Genomic DNA, 18,594 nt, shown 5'->3' on the forward strand with positions numbered 1-18,594 from the left:
TTGCCTCCACCTTCAAATTTGCTTCAGATTCAGAAACTCCAAAGGAAATAAAACTTTCTGAGGAGGTTCATTCCAAATTACGCTGAACTTACTAAAGGAAGTACCCTTCGTCTAGGATCAGGTCGCACAAGATTCCTTTGAGGCTTTAAATGAATCCCTAATGGAAGCATCATTAATGTATACTCCTGATTATCAAAAAGACTTTAACCTGTATCTCACTGCAGCAGATACAACCATCGCAATGGTTTTAGTACAAGAAGACAATGGAATTGAACATCCTATATATTATTTGAGTAGAAACTTAAATTATACAGAAAGCAAATATTCCTATGTTGAAAAGCTAGCTCTTGCAGCTATTCAAGCGATACAGAGATTTCGACGCTATGTCCTCTTTCGAAAAACTACCATTTTATAAGATTGCAACCTCATGACTTATATACTGTTGCGACAGTTCCTGGGGGGCAAATATTCAAAATGGATAGCAATTCTTCAAGAGTTTGATCTAGAATTTGTAAAATCCAAATCGAAGAAATCCCTGGTATTCCCGGAATTACTATGCGATCTCCCATCGTCGTCCAACGATGAAACATCCGAAGAAAACATCATGGATGAACCTTTGTTTCTGATATCTTCAAGCAATCCGTGGTATGGAGATATAATCATCTATCTCCAAACCCAAATATAGGTCTAATACATCTCGCTCGGAACAAAAACGTATTCGATACCAATCAAAAGACTACATGATTGTCAGTGATACACTTTACCGTCATGGTGTCGATACAATTCTGAGGAGATGCCTCACCCATGAGGAGGCCGAAAAAGTCCTGAATGATTGCCATTCAGGCGCATGTGGGGGGCATCAATCTGGTTACGCTACAGCGCAAAAATTTTTACGAGCAGGATACTTCTGGCCAACAATGTTAAAAAATTGCATAACCGCAGTCAGAAGTTGCCATGCATGTCAAATTTTCGATAGCAAAACAAGAAGACCACCCGCACCCCTGCAGCCAATAGTTGTTGTTGGGTTGTTCGCCAAATGGGGCATAGATTTTATGACATTTAACCCCACCTCGACTGGGGGGCATGGGTATATCATAGCCGTGGTAGAATATTTTACCAAATGGGCCGAGGTGATGCCTATATCATAGTCGCAGTAGACTATTTACCAAATGGGCCGAGGCGATGCCTACATTAAACAACACCGACGAAACAACTGCCCTTTTCTTTTTCAATCATGTAGTCGCCAAATTTGGCGTTCCACAGGCCATAGTCACAGATCATGGATCACATTTTCGCTATCACATGATGGTTGAATTGGCTGCCAAATTGGGGTTGTCCCACGACAGCTCTACTCTATATTACCCGCAAGCCAACGGACAAGTTGAAGCAATCAACAAAGTCCTGAAGCGAACGCTGCAAATGATGATTAGAGTCCACAAAAGGAGTTGGCACATGATCCTGTACTCAACCTTGTGGGCATACCGAACATCGGTAAGGAATGCAACCAAGTTTACACCCTTTCAACTGGTGTATGGCCTAGAAACAATCTTACCAGTTTAGTGTGAGATCTCGTCCCTCAAACTTGCAGTCGACCTTCTCCACGGAACTTCAGAAGAGGAGGCTCGTTTCTTAGAAGTAATCCAATTGGATGAAACCCATCGTGATGCCGCTTTGGCTAACGAAGCCCATAAGAAAAGAGTCAAGGCGTAGTTCGACAAAAATCTCAAGCCCCGTGTCTTCTCAGAAGGTGACTTGGTCTTACTTTACGACCAAGAATCCGATAAACTGGGAGCAGGAAAATTCAAGTCTTTATGGATGGCCCCCTATATTGTAAAACGTGTATTAGCAAAAGGGACCTACGAGTTAGTGGATTATGATGGGATTCCACTGGCGCAACCCCGTAACGGGTTGTACCTTAAGCGTTACTACGCATGATTCAGTGTAGTAACCCCTATGCTTTTGTTACATTTTTGTTTTCGCTAAGGGTAATTTTTTTGGTTAAGTAATCCAATTTTTACATTTGTCACAGATGTCGAACCTATTGGAATATTTTGTTGGATATGCCGACGGAGCGAGTCGTAGTTCACGGAACCTATCTTCTGCAGCCTGGGCCATTTTTGATCTAAGTGGAGAGTTAGTAAGTTTCAGAGGGGTATGTATTGATTGGTCAACAAATAATATCGCTGAATATAGCACATTGATTGAACTCCTCTCTGATGCCATCACACATGGCATACACCGACTTGTCGTCAGGCTAGACTCACAACTCGTCATACTACAACTCACTAGTATCTACTCCGTCCGAAATCCAGCTATTTATCGCATGTTCCTAAGGGTCAAGATTTTGGAAAGGCAATTTGATTTTATTCAATATCAGCATATTTCCATAAACTTGAACATATTAACAGATTCATTGGCAAATTATGTGTTAGATAGACATTTGCAACATTTATAAAAAGAAGCATTTCATCAGTATTTGCATCAAGATCATGTAACTTAACCAAAATAAAGCTCCGAAAATAAAAAATACATATATAACTGTTTATGGTTTACACATAATGTTTTGTAACCAAGACAAAAATTGGTCATATGACCCAAAACTTAAAATGCTAGGGGGCACCCTAGTCTAATGATGCTGGTGATAACAAGTCACCGCCTGTGCAATCATGCGTAAAAGCCTAGTCCATCGACTCGGCACACCAGTAGTATGTCGCTGCAACCTCAGAGGCAACTCGTCAGTCCTCACGTCCGGAATACCCAGAGTGAGGCCTTTGACCTGATCCTGCAATGTTGAAAGAGTCTCGGCCACATCAAGGTCGCGAAGGATAGCCCTTCCCACAGCCTCTCCTGCTGGAGCGGCAGCTGGCACTCTCAGGCGTACTACTGGCCGAACTGGTCCAACATCTGCATGATCACATGAGTTTTGATTAGTCCAAATAGAAGAAAGAAAAAGAAAATTATAAAAGAAACATAAATAAAGATATGGTCAGAGAATTTACCGATGACACCCCACTGCTCTCCAGCCGGCAGTACCAAATCCGGATCACCCTGGAAATCCATACCAGCATATGGATACTCGGAAAAAACCATCTCCTGATGGTTGAACCACTCGAAGAAGGTATCAGAAAAGGAAACCTGGGACTGACCAACATGTCTGGCCATAAGGTTGACCCATCTCTGCATCCGTGGCTCAGTCGGTGGAGGTAAACCAAGTGAAACATACTGCGGCTGCATCAGCGGGATCTTTTCCAAGGCAAAAGCAGTCAAAATAGAACCATATCCAAAGTTCTTCAATCTCCCATTTTTCACCTTGGTTAGTTGTTCTTTCATCACAGAGAGTACTGCATCACACTAGTTGAACACCTTTGGTTCAAGGCATTCTAAGGCATACTGCATATAAGACCTGTTGGCCACATGAAGAGCCGCACTACCAGCCAGTCTAGAAAAAGTGAACAGAATGGTCCTCAAGGACCTGTCAGTGACATCTCGGATATTGATCTTTCCGTCCTTACTCAGCTGAGATCCCTCTCTGCAATACCTGCGAATGTAATCTCTCACGGATTCACCCCCACGGGCCGAACCTAATAATGAGATAGGGGCACCCCGCCTCGATAAGCCGGTCAAAAAATAGATGTCCACGACAGTCAAGGGGATGGACTTGCCCCTAATCTGGAACACCTGGGTGGTAGGATCCCATGCATCGAGAAAATATTGCAACAAGTTGATTTGTTGCCTCATGCTAGAGATGCGGAAAAACTTGAACAGGCCATAGTTCCGCAGTGCATTTACCGTAACTGGGTCATGTAAAGCAAGCATGTCCTCTTCTTCATGCTCACGTTCTCACCATGTAATAGGCATTTTTCTCCAATGAATCTCTGAAAGCAAACAAGAGGAGAGTTAGGATCCTGATTTGGCGAAAAACAGGCAAACTTTTCCATGAAAAACTGTGTACAAATTTCCCTCCTTACTCCCATCGCACCCCCAGCAGTGTTCTGGGTGGGATGCAAGCTGACTGGCTAATGGCTAAGCCAGCATGCATTGCACCTTTCGATATAGAAGAGGTGCGATGGAGCTAGGGCGAGTTTTTCAAACCCCAGAGGCTCAGAAAACCAGAAAACATGCTCAGAATTCAGAAAGGAAAGAATGAAACTGAAGAGCTCAGGTTTAGCTCCTACCTGGTCTAGACGGCACCAAGAATCACCCACAGAATCTCCTGGAATTAGCTAGTGAAAATCAAGGGGGAAAACACCTCCAAAGCTCCAGCAAACCAAGCTTCAAATGAAATGGCAAAATGAGAGGTAAAAACCACTTTTAAATTACTTTTCACGTAATTCAAGTAAAATATTAGTGTTTTTACTCATTTTTTCAAACATATATTATTCGTTTCTAACTAGTTTGATTAAGCAATTTAGCAAGCAGTACAACCTTTGAAGGAAAAAAAGTTGTCAATGGTAAAATCAAGATAATCAATGACCATTATATCGAGCAGTTTTAACGCGGAATTCAAGCTCCTTAAAAAATAAACATAAGAAATGAGCAAACGTTCCCCCAGAATTTAAGCTCATTAAAAAATGAACCAATTTCCGATAAATAACCATCGTGAATGCATTATCATCAGCCTTTGAAGCCTTGGTCGTGTTCTCATCGTCACCTCCACTCTGTATTGGCCGATCATTCACCTCCATTTGATTGTTTACCCGTTTTGAGGAACAGCTGCGAAGAGTGATCTTGTTAGCCATCCTTATGACACTGCCGTGATTGGAAAATTCCAAACCTTACCTAGAATTAGCTGCTACCCGAATTTATCACTCGTTCCTCCAAAAACGAGTCTCCTTTAAGCTCTTTTCATCTGACTCATAAAATATGAAAAGATTGCCGAGAAATTGGCCTCTCCAGCTCGTTAAAGTGACCGGAAGTGCTATCCCTCCTTTAGATTTTAATCTTTTTGGATCTGAGGGATTATTACACAAAAAGATCGAGCGCTTGTTTTGTTCGGCTCATTAAAATTACCAAAAATTCATCCCTTTTGTATTGTTTTATGCTTTTTTAGACTTAAGGGATTATATGACGAAAAAGGATTGTTGGAGTTTTCTTTACGTCCTTTTTCAGACTTTCTAAAATTGAAAAGGACCGAGTTATCTTTGTCGTTAAACTCGTTAAAACCGAATAGCGAAAAACTTGTCCATACAGACAAGAACGAGTTTCACTATCGCTAGGCTCGTTAAAACATAGCGATGGGTTTGCCTGAAGGGAAAATTATAGAACAAGTATATGTTATCCTCCTCAAGCTTGAAAAAAATAAAGAGGTACTGGTCAGCAATGACTGGGGAAAAATTGGGAAGAAAACTTGAAGAAACTTTGTTGGTAGCAAGTCGCTCTTGAACATGACACTTTCACTCCGCATCCTAGTCGAGTTGGGTTGTTCCGTTCACCGGTGATATCACCATTGGTCCACCACACCATCCACATTTGGGGTTAACGCTACCAATCCATCATGTCAGTGTCGCCGATATTTTCAAGAGAAGTCGCTCAGAGAATTCACCTGTGTCTCATCCACTGCAATACTTTTATGCTCCATTCTTTCATGATTGCCACCCTGAACCTTATATCATCAGATCGTTTTCACCTCCATTAAAATCATTTGCTCCATTCCATGTCATTGATGTGGGATTCACTAAGGCCCTCCTATGAAAGATCACTTCTTGTCAACATCAGCTCATTATCCAGGAAGTCGATCTAGGAACAACCCTTTCAGTACTTTGAAGCTTGCATGCCTCAATGGTAGGTTTCTCACTTCCAGCGACAGGTTTACATCAATGGCCTTCGACCGAAAGATTTTGTGTGGTGTTCGATGCCAAGTCCCTTATTCACACCACGTGAATTGTACTGTAGTACCTTGAGGGTCATCATCATTATCGGTGATTCCTGTCGCGCCTGTTAACAGCTTACATCATTGGCTGGTAATCAGGCGATGTCTTTCCATGTTCAACTCCAGAACATCTATCACATGGATCGACTTGTACTTTGAGTGAAGATCGAACGAGATTGAAGACCCCGAATCTAGTTTCATCCATCCAAGCTACGATATATATTCAGGAAAATAAAGACATCAAATGTACATCATTTTTGCACAGATAATCATCCAATCTAAGGGATGACGGCTCTACCAGAATCATCAATTTGCACACAGACGATTGTCTGTCTTATGTACATGAAAATGAATTTATAAAGTTGAGCATGGGAATGCCTGCCTCAGCTAGATCATGAAAATATTATGAAGATAATGTATTGTATTGTATCTTATTACAGGTCGCCTTCCAGCTCGAAAAAACTTCGGATCCTCATGATAAAGCATTTCACCCGACATCAAAAAAGATTAACGACCTCATGCTTTAGGGGGCAACTGTTATAGACATTTTTGGGCACTGCAACCCCAATCATAAATGTCCATAAACCAAGGGCTCTTAAGTCCCTAAAATTGTTGTTCCAACCCCTAAAAGAATAAGGTCAGCTGATTACATCATCTCCCAGAAGTTCACCATGAAAAACTACTCAGAACTGGTCAAAACTGGACCATCTCACCTGCTCCATGGTCAAAGTGTGTTGCATCCCACCTAAATGCACACAGCAGGTGTGATGCATACTGAAAAGCCCTTCTATGGAGTGTGATGGGCAAGAGTGGACAAATGGCAGGGTCAATCTGCAAGGTGGAGGATCATGGAATCTTCTAGAAGCTTCTCCTGTGACACTTGCTTCTCTGCGTTCAACCAGGGATGAGTAAGAGATCATCAATCTCCAAGTGGAATCAAGAACTATCAGAGAGAAGACACTAATCAAATATCAAAAGTTGACTTCCCCCCCTTGCAAACATCTATATATGGATCCCTCATCCCAGAGATCTAGAGGCTGGAATTTTGTATCTTGTAAGGAAGTGTTGCTGGTTTCTTGGTGCAACATCATAGTGTTGGGTGATCTAAGACTTTCATGAGGTGAAGAAGGGCTTTCTTGCTGAGAGGATGACGCTGGGTCAGAACAATTGGTTGTAATCCTCTTTGCTATTCTTGATTATTAATAAAGCTATTCAAGTTTTCCTCCACATTCTTGTATGATTGATGATATATGCATTTGTGTGGTCAATATATATCTGGTCCTATATTGTTTATGATAATAGATCTCTGTTCTTGGATAGTGTTATGCTGCTTTGATTCCACAGGTGCTCTTTGAAGCTGGGTAGCCGAGGAAGCGAGTGGCAAAGATCTATCAGAAGGGAGAGGAATCAAGCAAGGAACCAAGCGCAAGATAGAGGTTGGTCTCCTTTATTCCCCTCTTATCTACTTCTAATAAAGGAAAACGAAAATGGTTTTAGTTTGTTTGTTTCTAAGGTAGCTACCAGCCTTAGTGGGACTAGCAGCTCTACATAGGCACTAGATTGCCTGATAACAGCTTGGACCGCACATTGCTGAGCATATTGACCAGGGTAGCACGTTGCAGATGGTAAAGTGCACGAGGCCAACCGCAACAATAAAAGGTGGGTATTCTCCAGGAAACATGATGGATGACAGGATGAAACTTTTCACGGGTGGTGCAACCACCTAACTAGCTGAAGGAAGAATAGTCTTAGTGCTCCAGGCAATTGAAAGGGAGTGCAGGACTATAAACTATTCTGCCCAGGAACTGTGCGATGTTGCAGTTGCGTGCAAAAGAAAAGATTCACAAGGTTCGCGACCGCGCATGGGGGGTTGCACTGCCATGCTGGGTGGCCAGAAAGTGACTGTTGAAGTCACTATTCACGATGGGATGCTTGACTTGAGGCCAAATGGAGTGAGCAGCAGGCATTTAAGGCGCGATTTATGGGCAAGACTTGGAAAAATCTGTCACCAAGGGAGCATTAATGAACTAGATTTGGGGGGAATGGTCGAATTCAAATTCAGAAAGAGCTATAAAATACAAAGGGTTGCCTATCAAACAAAACTTGGTCATTTGCGAATTTAGATATTGAGCAGAGCCCTGATTGTTGTGTGCCGAGCGTTAATTGAGCCTATGATTTTGCCAGTGCTAGATTTATGGACAGATACGATGGCAATAGCTGAGGATGTTATGGAGATAACCAAAATGACCGCCGAGGAGGCCGTCCAAGCCTTGGATGTGGGGGATGCTCCAAATGGTGTGGGAATTGTTGCTGAAATCCCAAAATCATCGAGCATGCCAACACCTAAGAAGGAAAAACAAACGATGGTTCTCGTACGTGTGTCCCCGCGAAACTCATTGCGAACCAAGCTGACAATGGAGGACAAGGGGAAAGCCATCACCATTGAAACCGATGAAGAAGAAGAAAACCTGGAGGACCTACTCATCACAGAAGACAAGGATGAAGGCATGGAGGTAGAAACTAAGCCTGTGCACTCCCCCCCCCCCTAAGCTACCCGCCTACGCCCCCCCGCAGAATGGAAAAGCTAGAGTGCCCAAGGACTTTGACGAGACCAAGAGCTCGCTCCAGACCCCGCTCCTCCCAGACAACATTATCTTTGAGGGCACACATTTGGGACAGGTGCTAAGCTTAAAATTCAAGTATTGGGATCTTGCTGACCATGCAAAGTTCCCTCATCTTGAGACCCCACACCTCATGAAGCCCAAGCAGAACACCACGGCGGGGGTGACAGAATTAGAGCTGCAGAAGTGGTTTGCGTGGAGTGGAAAAGGCTGGGCTACTGAATCTGCTCTAGGTGTCGCACTTCCACCCCACACCAATAACCATTTCCATCATTAGGCAATTGCTTTGCCTGATGCATGATGGTTGTTTATGGCTGGAGGAGCCCATCCCCATCACGACAGACTTGATTCACCGCATTTCCCAGCTTCCATGCAAAAGAGAATACCCCACGGTCATATCAGAAGGGAAGAGTAGTGACTTTACCATCGCAGAGGCCATGAAGAAAAAGTACAAGTTGGAAAAGAAGAAGAGGGGCTACGCCATCTCCAGCATCAAGGACAAAGCAGTATGCATGGCAACCCAAATCCTGGCTATAAAGGTTATGCGCAAGTGCCGCGCTGATGAAGTATCCGCGCTGGTGGTAGCACTGGCTGAGGAGTGCGCGAAGGGAGTCTAGTTTAACTGGTTCACATTCCTCTATAGGGAATTCTTGGAGAATCACCGCGAAGCCCAGGAACAAGGCAAAACGTTCCACTATGCATAGCTTCTATTATCCATAGTGCTCATGGCTGGGGAATTGCAGGAGGATAGCCAATTCCCCATAATTGACAGGGATTTACCAGAGGCTGCAAAGTACGCTTCACTCTGGGCCACAAAGGGTGCCTCTTGGATCCGCGACAGCAAAATATTCTGCGTTTTCATGGATATGAACCTTAGAATGGGGATCAACCGTAAGTCGTGGTTGTCACCCACTGTCTACAATATTCTGTAGAGTTTTGCAGAATTCAAAGTGGACATGCATAACATTTATATGAGAGTGCGCAAGGACCCAACTAAACAATGGAGGAAGATACCCTTTGTAGCCACAGACGATGTCCTTTTTAACGTCCTGGTGACATGGCCGCTGGAGTGGCACGCCCCAGACATCGAGGAGATTGATCGAAATGGATGCTAGAAAACCCTCTAAGTCTTTAAATTCTTCTAAGCATTCAAGACTATCACAAAAGAAGAGCCTTTTAAGAAGTCAGATTACACTATCGGGAGGCAAAAACATAGAGAAAACATTGAAAAACAGATTATCGGCAACTTAAAACTACATTGCATGGGAGCCGTCGGATCTGGCCGATCAACGGTCTAGATCCTGTTGGAAATAATACTGAGAGGGGGGGGTGAATCAGTATTATCATATTAATAACATTTTTCATTTCCAAACTCTGATTCATATATGCTGCTTCCACAACTTCTTATGATTAAGTTAATTGATCTTTAATGAGTGCATTAGAACATTATCAACCATATTATCAGTTAACAAATGCAGTAACATAGAATAGATCATCACACATAAGGCACACACATGAACACCATGATATAAGGTGGAAACCCAATGCGGGAGAAAACCACCTGCTGCAAGTCATCTCAATCTTCTTCTTAATAAAAAAAATCCTTTTACAATATTTGTATTGGTGCAGTCTTATACCAGTACGGGAGCTACAACCCCCTTTGCTCTTGTACTAGCCGATCCATTTACTAGTACGCAGGCTGCTACCTGCTACAATGCCCCAAAGATCTCCCTTAGCTTTTGTACTAGCTTAGATACTAGTACGTAGGCGCTGGCCTACAATCTTCTCTCCTCCAAGTACCACGTTTCATCAATTTTCAGACTGGATACACTGAAGCACAACACATAATCTGAAAGGCCACATTTCATCCAATTTTCATACTGAACCCAACAACAACTTCGAAGAACATAATCAAACAACCTTCTGAATCACCCAATCACCAGATCCATACATATACAATGATATTATGAGAGTTATCAACCAGATCTAGTACATCAGATCACATGAAGATAAGTCATTTTAAACCGATCCAAAACTGAAGTTAATCATAATCATTCACTCAATTACTGCTGTTATCTGAACATAATATCAGAACCAAACATCACTTCAACAACCCAGATCATAAGAATGATAAGCATAGATTTTAAGAGAAGTAAGCAGCTTCACCCATGTACTGCCTGCTTACAGTAAGCACCCTGCTCAACTGCCCGCCTGCTTACGTACGCACCCTGCTCAACTACTCGCCTGCTTACGTACGCACCCTGCTCAACTGCTCGCCTGCTTACATACGCACTATATCCATTGAACTGCCTGCGGACCTCCGCACCTGCAACCCTTCTGTGACTGCGTACCGGCGCACCTGAAACGCTTCGTTCCTGCGTATGTACGCACTTTTCTTTCACTGTACCTGCGTACCTCCGGGCATAGATGATTTCAAGACTTCAAGAATAACCCAGACAGTCAGATATACAGATCTGATCATGCGCTGAAGAGATCTCAATCCATCAGTAGATTCGCCTTGTTTAGATCTAGACATTGCTCCCAAGAGATCATAATATTTCAGATCTAGCTCTCATAAGATATTCAACCCAAAACATACATAAGCCAAATGATCTCCTTTTCTTTATATAGGAAAGCTCTTCCTTAAATAATGGATCAATACCACGGGCCGACACCATAATAACACAAATACCGTCGGCTAAATACCAAGGGTAAAACATAAGAAACCCCACATGTGAATTTATTTGCCTTGAAATGTGTGCACTGGGGGTACGCACCTCCTGAACGAGATAACTGCGGGTATGTACGCACTTTATGTAACATTGGCCTGCATGTACGCACCTTCTGTAAGGTGTACCTGCGTACCCCTTATTTTCTTCAATATTTGATAGCTGATCATCAATCTCTGCTGTTGTGATCTATCACCTAAATGGGTTGCCATCAAGGACAACACTTTAGCCATAATGCCAACAATCTCCCCCTTTGGACTTGATGGCAAAGCTTACTAAGAACTTGCCATTTGATTCCTTTGAGCTGTCCTGCATCTATGTATTATGTCACATCTGATATCTCTTCTGTAGATTCATCTGAATGTATATAAGTGAGATGATCTTCTATGAGAGGGTTGCCATCAAGTACAACACATGCATCATAATGCCAACAGATCCGATCGGCATATCGCAATCAGAGGAGGCTATTGGAGGCTATCAGGGGCTACCACATAGATATTGTGATAGCGATCAGTGCGGTCAACAAGGATCTTTCATCAATCGTGCAGATCGATGGCCCAAGTTGAATTGCGATATCGCAATCGGCGATTATAGAGGAGCGCTTACAAATGACCCGGGGATATGTGTGATATGCGATTGCGATCAATCGCATCCCAACATTGCATCAAAACATTACAATGGAGAGAGGCCGATATAAATATGATTTGTGATAGGTGGACCCAATGGAAATATAGATGGTATTATATATATTTCGAGATCTGAAAAACAGGGTTTTCCTTTGTAAATCGCATATTCTTTAAATAAACAAAAAACAAAAGAAAATGCACCAATGCGATGAAACTGGACCCAAAAGGGTTTATGGATGCATATAAAATATTTCAAGTCCGTCTAAAGCCATTTTACGGGGTTTTTCAGTGTTTAATGTATTTTTTTTAATGCAAAGGAAACAGGTGAGATTTCCGGAGGACTGAAGGTAGAAAGAGGTTTTGGTCGGGCTTCGCCCGATCCCTTACATTGGCTGCCACGTGTCCAGGCCCTGGAGAGATGAAACCACTCTTTTCTAGTGGTTAACTCCCGTACACATGGGCCACCTAAAATGAACCACAACCATTGGATCTAGATCTTCCAGATCAACGGTGGAGATGCAATAAGCGACAAAAAGGCGGACGCGGAAGGAGTTATAAGGTGGAACCTATAGTGTTTCAAATTCGATAAATGACAGATTGGCAAATTTTCACAGTTTTTAGTGTCTTTCTCTGTGTAAACAGAGAATGTTGTTTCTGGGAATTTTAAAGGCCCGATGACCCACTCCGTACTAGAACAGGTGGCCACCATCCCTGAAAGCATCTAGCGATGATTGCTAACGCTCAGAGGGGGATCTGAGCAGACAGAGGTTGGGAATCCAGAAATCCCGAGAGGGGGAACCGAACAGATAACGCCAATTGGATTTAAAGCCACAGATTGACAGAAATGAGAGCAAGTAGTGCTGAGATAGAGAGCAAACAGGGATAGAGATTCAGTGAGGAGAGTCAGTGTACTCAGAAAGACTTGGGGAATCCAAGTGAAGCCTTGTTGTTTTGTATTTGTTGTGTGAGACTCAAATTGAGCTCACTTTTGTAAAAACTCTACTTCTAAAGACATAGTAGAGAGGTCACCATTGAAGGTTGGACCAGGAGATGTAGCCCAGGAGTTTTGGGTGAACTCCTTATTAAACTTGATGTGTTTATGTGTGTTTTTCTATTATGTTCTTTAACTGCTTCATTGTCTATGTATTTTGCAATCTTATCGATCCATTGCACAAAGTAACATAGGCAAATCCATGCACATGAGTCTGTAATACCTTAATAATTGTCTAAGATCTCATTATCAGATCAAGTGGTATCAGAGCTTTAGGTTTCTAAGGTTAGACAAGCTTGTGCTGGATTGTTGAATGCTAACTAGGTCAAAGCTCAAATTAGGAGAAGGAGAACTAGTTGAGGCTAACCCAGAAATTGGAAGAGTCTATCCTAGAAGGAAAATGGTAGAAGAAATTCCCTTAGAATCAGACTCTCAGTTCATGGATAGTTTCATGAACATGAGAGCCATGGTAGAAGAGATGTATCGAGAATTTAAGAAAGGTTGAGGTGAAGATACTTTAATCTCCAAACAAGACAAAGCAACAGAGGAACCTCTTTTAAATGGCCATTCAGAAGGCAAAGGGAAAGGGAAAGAGCCTCCTCTATCAACACCTCCTTCTAGCCCTTTGATTAAATTAGATGTAAAATTTGATTTTCCAATATATGATGGAGAATGAAATGCAAAAAAAACTAGATATTTGGATTAGATAGATTGATGTATATTGTTGGGTGCAGAACATCGATTAAGAAAGGAGAAATATTTAGCTGGCTAGCCTTTGCCTTGGAGGAACTACCCTAGTGTGGTGGGAAGGAAGGACACATGCTGATTTGAAAAAGCATGCTAAAGTTCTTTCTACCTGGAGTGAATTTGTTTCTACCATTAAAAAACAATTCTATCCACTAGCTTATATGCAGCAAGCAATGATGAGTTGGCAAACTCTTCGCCAATTAAAGGGGAAAAGTGTACAAAGCTATACCCAGGAATTTAGAAAAGGAGCTTTAATTCTAGGCATTTCTCTAGACTCACTTGAAACTTTGTTGAGGTATATAGGTGGTCTACATAACTGTTTGAGGCACACCATTATCATGTTTAACCCTACTAGCATAGATGAGGTATCAGTTTAGGCTACACATATAGAGGCTAGAGGCAAGAATGTGAACCCACATATTGGGGGATCATCAAAACCCACTGCAAGCAAGAACAAGGAAAAGAGGAAGCATAAATGGAAAGAGAGGAAGGCAAACGTTGTACAGAAAGACAAACCTTCATGCACTCACTGCAAAAAGGATGGACATGATGATGAATATTGCTAGTATTTGCATCTGAAGCTGAAACCCAAGAAGTTCGATGGCAAGAAGAAGAAGAGTATTGCTACTATTCAGAAAGATTTGGGGCTAGACTCAGGTGATGAAACAACAGCCACAGCCACAGGTATAAAAGGTAAAAATTATGAAGCATCTACTAGTCATTTTGCACAATCTATTGATAATGAAGGAAATGAGAGGAAAAGACATGAGTTTTTTCATATTAGAGTTATTTCCAAGAATCAAAAGATTGATACTTTATTTGATAGTGGTTCACAAGTAAACTTTATTTCTGAAGCAATTGTAAAGAAGTTGAGACTACTAACCACACCTCGCAAGAAGCCATATCCATTAGGTTGGGTATGTGATAAAGAAAAGCTACAAGTGACTAGACAATGTAAACTTAGGTTTGCTTTTGGGTCAACTTTTGTAGATGAGGTTGAGTTAGATGTAGTTCCCTTGGATATATGTGGTATTTTTTTAGGAATTCCTTACTTGTATGATAGAAAACCCATTTTATATAGAACTGTAAATAAGTATCAACTCACAAAAGATGGAATAGAATATATTGTAAGATCTCATCAGCTCAAAAATAACTACACTCACATAAACTCAGGGCAGATGAAAAGAATTGTAAATTCATGCAAGCAATTTTTACTAATGGTTGTAAAGGAAAAGAAGCCTGATAAAACCAATTTATTTGAAGGCTGTGATGCTAAAAGAAAGCTAATTTAGAAAAAGCTGTTTCGGAATATGATATCCTATTTCAAGAACCTAAAGGTCTGCCACCAAAAAGGGAAATAGTGCATGATATTCATTTGAAGCAAGATGCTCCATTGCCTAATATTGGAATGTACAGGTTATCCGCTTTAGAGAATGCAGAGATCAAGAAGTAGGTACAGGAACTACTCAAGAAAGGGTTCATAAGACCATGCACATCACCATGTGGATCTCCAATCATGTTGGTGAGAAAGAAAGATGGTTTGTGAAGGATGTGCATTAACTACAGAGCACTGAATAAAATAATGATCAAGAATCGTTATCCTCTTCCTCGCATAGATGATCTATTGGATCAGTTGAAAGAAGTTGTTTACTTTTCCAAGTTGGACTTACGTAGTGGCTACCATCAGGTCAGAGTTGTAGAACAAGATGCATGGAAGACTGCTTTCAAAACAAAGCAAGGGCTGTATGAATGGCTAGTTATGCCTTTTGGCTTAACTAATGCTCTTGCCACTTTCATGAGAGTTATGAATGATGTACTTCGGCCTTTTATTGATGATTTTGTAATTGTATATTTAGATGAAATTCTTGTTTTCAGTAAAACATGGGAAGAAAATTTGAAGCATGTAAAGCAGACTCTAGATGTTTTGAAAAAAGAAAATCTCTATGTGAAGTTATCAAAATGTGAATTTGGAAAAACATCTTTAAATTATTTAGGTCATATTGTAAGGGGTGGTGAATTGAAGATAGATCCCTCTAAGGTTGAAGTCATTATGAACTGGCCTAAACCGAAATCTTCTACAGAAGTTAGGAGCTTCCTAGGAGCAGCACAATATTGGAGAGAGTTTATTGCTAACTTTTCCTTGATTTTAGCTCCTTTACATGCTTTCACAGGATTGAATAAGGTGTTTCAGTGGGAGGCAAACAACATAAAGCCTTCTCCACCTTGAAAGAAAAAATTAGTACAGCACCAGTACTAGCATTGGCATATCTTCAATGACCATTTGAGATTGAAACAAATGCCAATGACTATGCCATGGGAGCAGTGTTGATGCAACATGGTAAACCCATATGTTATCATTCTGAGACATTTAATTCTGCAGTAGTTAATTATCCCACATATGATAAAGAATTGTATGCATTAGTGCAGAGTGTGAAAAAGTGGAAACATCATGTAATGGGAAAAGAAACATTTATACATACTGATCATCAACCACTTCAATATTTTCACTCACAAACTAAATTGCAGCAATCAAGACACTACAGGTGCATGGGTTTTCTACAACAGTTTCATCTTGTCATTAGATATAAGAAATTCATACACAATAAGGTTGCAAATATGTTATCCAGACCAATTATAAATGCATCTACTATACTTAATCATAACTCAGTATTGAATGAAAGCTACATTGAACAATATGCTCAAGATGTAGATTTTAAGGATGTATATGCGACTTTAAGTCATGGCAAACAAGTCGAAGAATTGGATTATCATGTTAAGGACCTACTCTTGCATCATTTGGGAAAGTTATGCATTCCTCAAACTAAAAGAGTTAACATAATCTGAGAAGCACATACTTCTCTAATATCAGGTCATTTTGGTGTAAGTAAAACAATTGCACAGCTACAAAGGTTCTGTTATTGGCCAGGAATGTATGAAACAGTTTATAGATATATTAAAGGGTGTACCATGTGTGCTAAAAGCAAGCCTATCAATAGAAAATTATGCTTGTACACTCCACTTCCAGTTCCTTCTCATCCTTGGGAAAGTGTTTCCATGGACTTTGTTGGGGGACTACCCAAATCTAGAAAAGGTCATGATTATTTATATGTTATTGTGGACAAGTTCAACAAAATGTGTATTTTAATACCTTGTAACAAGCAGATTACATCTGAACAAACAACAAAGTTTTTCTTTCAGCATGTATGGGTTCATTTTGGGTTACCCACTTACATTGTATTTGATCGATATTCCCGATTTGTTGGGAAGCTTTGGTCAAGTCTATGGGAGTTAATGGACACCAAACTAAAGAAGAGCACAGCCTTTCATCCATAAAAAATGGCCAAACAGAGGTGGTCAATAGAACAGTGATCCAATTGCTCAGGGGCTATTGCAGCAAGCGTCCCAAGCTTTGGGATGAACATTTGTGTTATGTGCAACATGCTTACAACCGTGCTAAGCACTCTTCTACACAAAGATCTCCTTTTAAGACTTGTTTTGGTTTTACACCAAGGTCTCCCTTGGATTTTTTCTTTAGTAAATACATAGCAATTGATGGACACAATGATGTGGACAAAGAAACCAAGTTCATTGAACAAATCCAAGAAATTCACCAGGCAGTGCAGGAATAGCTGGAAAAGAGCCAAGCCACGTACAAGGTAAGGCATGGTAAGCATCAAATTGAGCATAGCTTCCAACTTGGTGGTCGAGTCTAGCTGTACATCAGCAAAGAAAGAATGGAAGGTGAAGGTAAGAAGCTGAAGCCAATAAGGTATGGGCCTTTCAAGATACTTGAGAAAATTGGTGAGAATGCTTTTCACCTTGATTTTCCAGCTTAGATGCACATCTATTTAGTAGTTAATGTAGATAACTTAAGATTATTTGAACCTTCATTGATTGAAGATCCCGAAGAGCAAATTCAGTTGCCTTCTATTGATGATCTATTGCCTGAATATCTCAATGAGTTGCAAGAAGATACAGTTATGGAAAGGAAGGTGAGAACTACGTGCAGAGCGGACGTTGAGTACCTAAGAATTGGACTCAAGGGTTCAAAACCAAGCAGTGCAAGATGGATAGAGATTGGACAAGTGAGGAAGTTGTATCATCACTTGATTGATGCTTAAAAAAAAAAAAAAAAACCAACTTTTGGTGGTCTAAAATCTTTTTTCTATGGGAAGGTGTGATCCAAATGGATCCTAGAAAACCCTCTAAGTCTTTAAAGTCTTAAAAACATTCAAGACTATCGCAAAATAAGAGCCTTTTAAAAATTCAGACTACACTATCGGGAGGCAAAAAAATAGAGAAAACATTGAAAAACAGAGTATCGGAGGCTTAAAACTACTTAGCATGGGAGTTGTCAGATCTGGCCAATCAACAATCTAGATCCGATCGACATATCACAATAGGCAGAGGCTATCAAAGGCTATCAGAGGTTACCACATAGATATTGTGATAGTGATCAGCGCGGTCAACAAGGACCGTTTATCAGGTGTGCAGATCGATGGCCCAAGTTGAATCGCGATATCGCAATCGGTGATTATAGAGGAGCATTTACAAACAGCCTGGGGATATATGCGATATGCGATTGTGATCAATCACATCGCAACATCACATAAAAACATTACAATGGAGTGGGGCTAATATAAATATGATTCACGATAGCCGGACCCGATGGAAATATAGATGGTATTATATATCTTTTGAGATCCGAAAAACAGGGTTTTCCTCTGTAAATCGCATTTTTGTTAAATAAACGAAAAACAAAAGAAAATGCAATGATGCGATGAAACCAGACCCGAAAGGGTTTATGGAGGCATATCTATATATTTCAAGTCCATCTAAAGCCATTTTACAAGGCTTTTCAGTGTTTAATGTATTTTTTAATACCAAGGAAACAAGCGATTTCGGGAGGACCGAAGGCAGAAAGAGGTTTTGGTCAGGATCCACCCGAGCCCATACATTGGCTGCCACGTGTCTAGGCCCTGGAGAGAGAAAACCACTCTTTTCAGGAGGT

At 41.0% G+C, this 18,594-nt stretch overlaps 1 pseudogene; it reads left to right on the plus strand.

The window, feature by feature from the left end:
* Positions 1-8,076: 8,076 nt before the first annotated feature.
* LOC149256926 (glutamate synthase 1 [NADH], chloroplastic pseudogene) overlaps positions 8,077-18,594 on the plus strand; it is a 41,263-nt pseudogene continuing 30,745 nt past the window's right edge.

Source organism: Pinus tabuliformis, chromosome 6 (assembly GCF_031772625.1).
Source record: "Pinus tabuliformis cultivar Carrire ecotype Pingquan chromosome 6, CPIR1, whole genome shotgun sequence".
NCBI classification, from domain to species: domain Eukaryota; kingdom Viridiplantae; phylum Streptophyta; class Pinopsida; order Pinales; family Pinaceae; genus Pinus; species Pinus tabuliformis.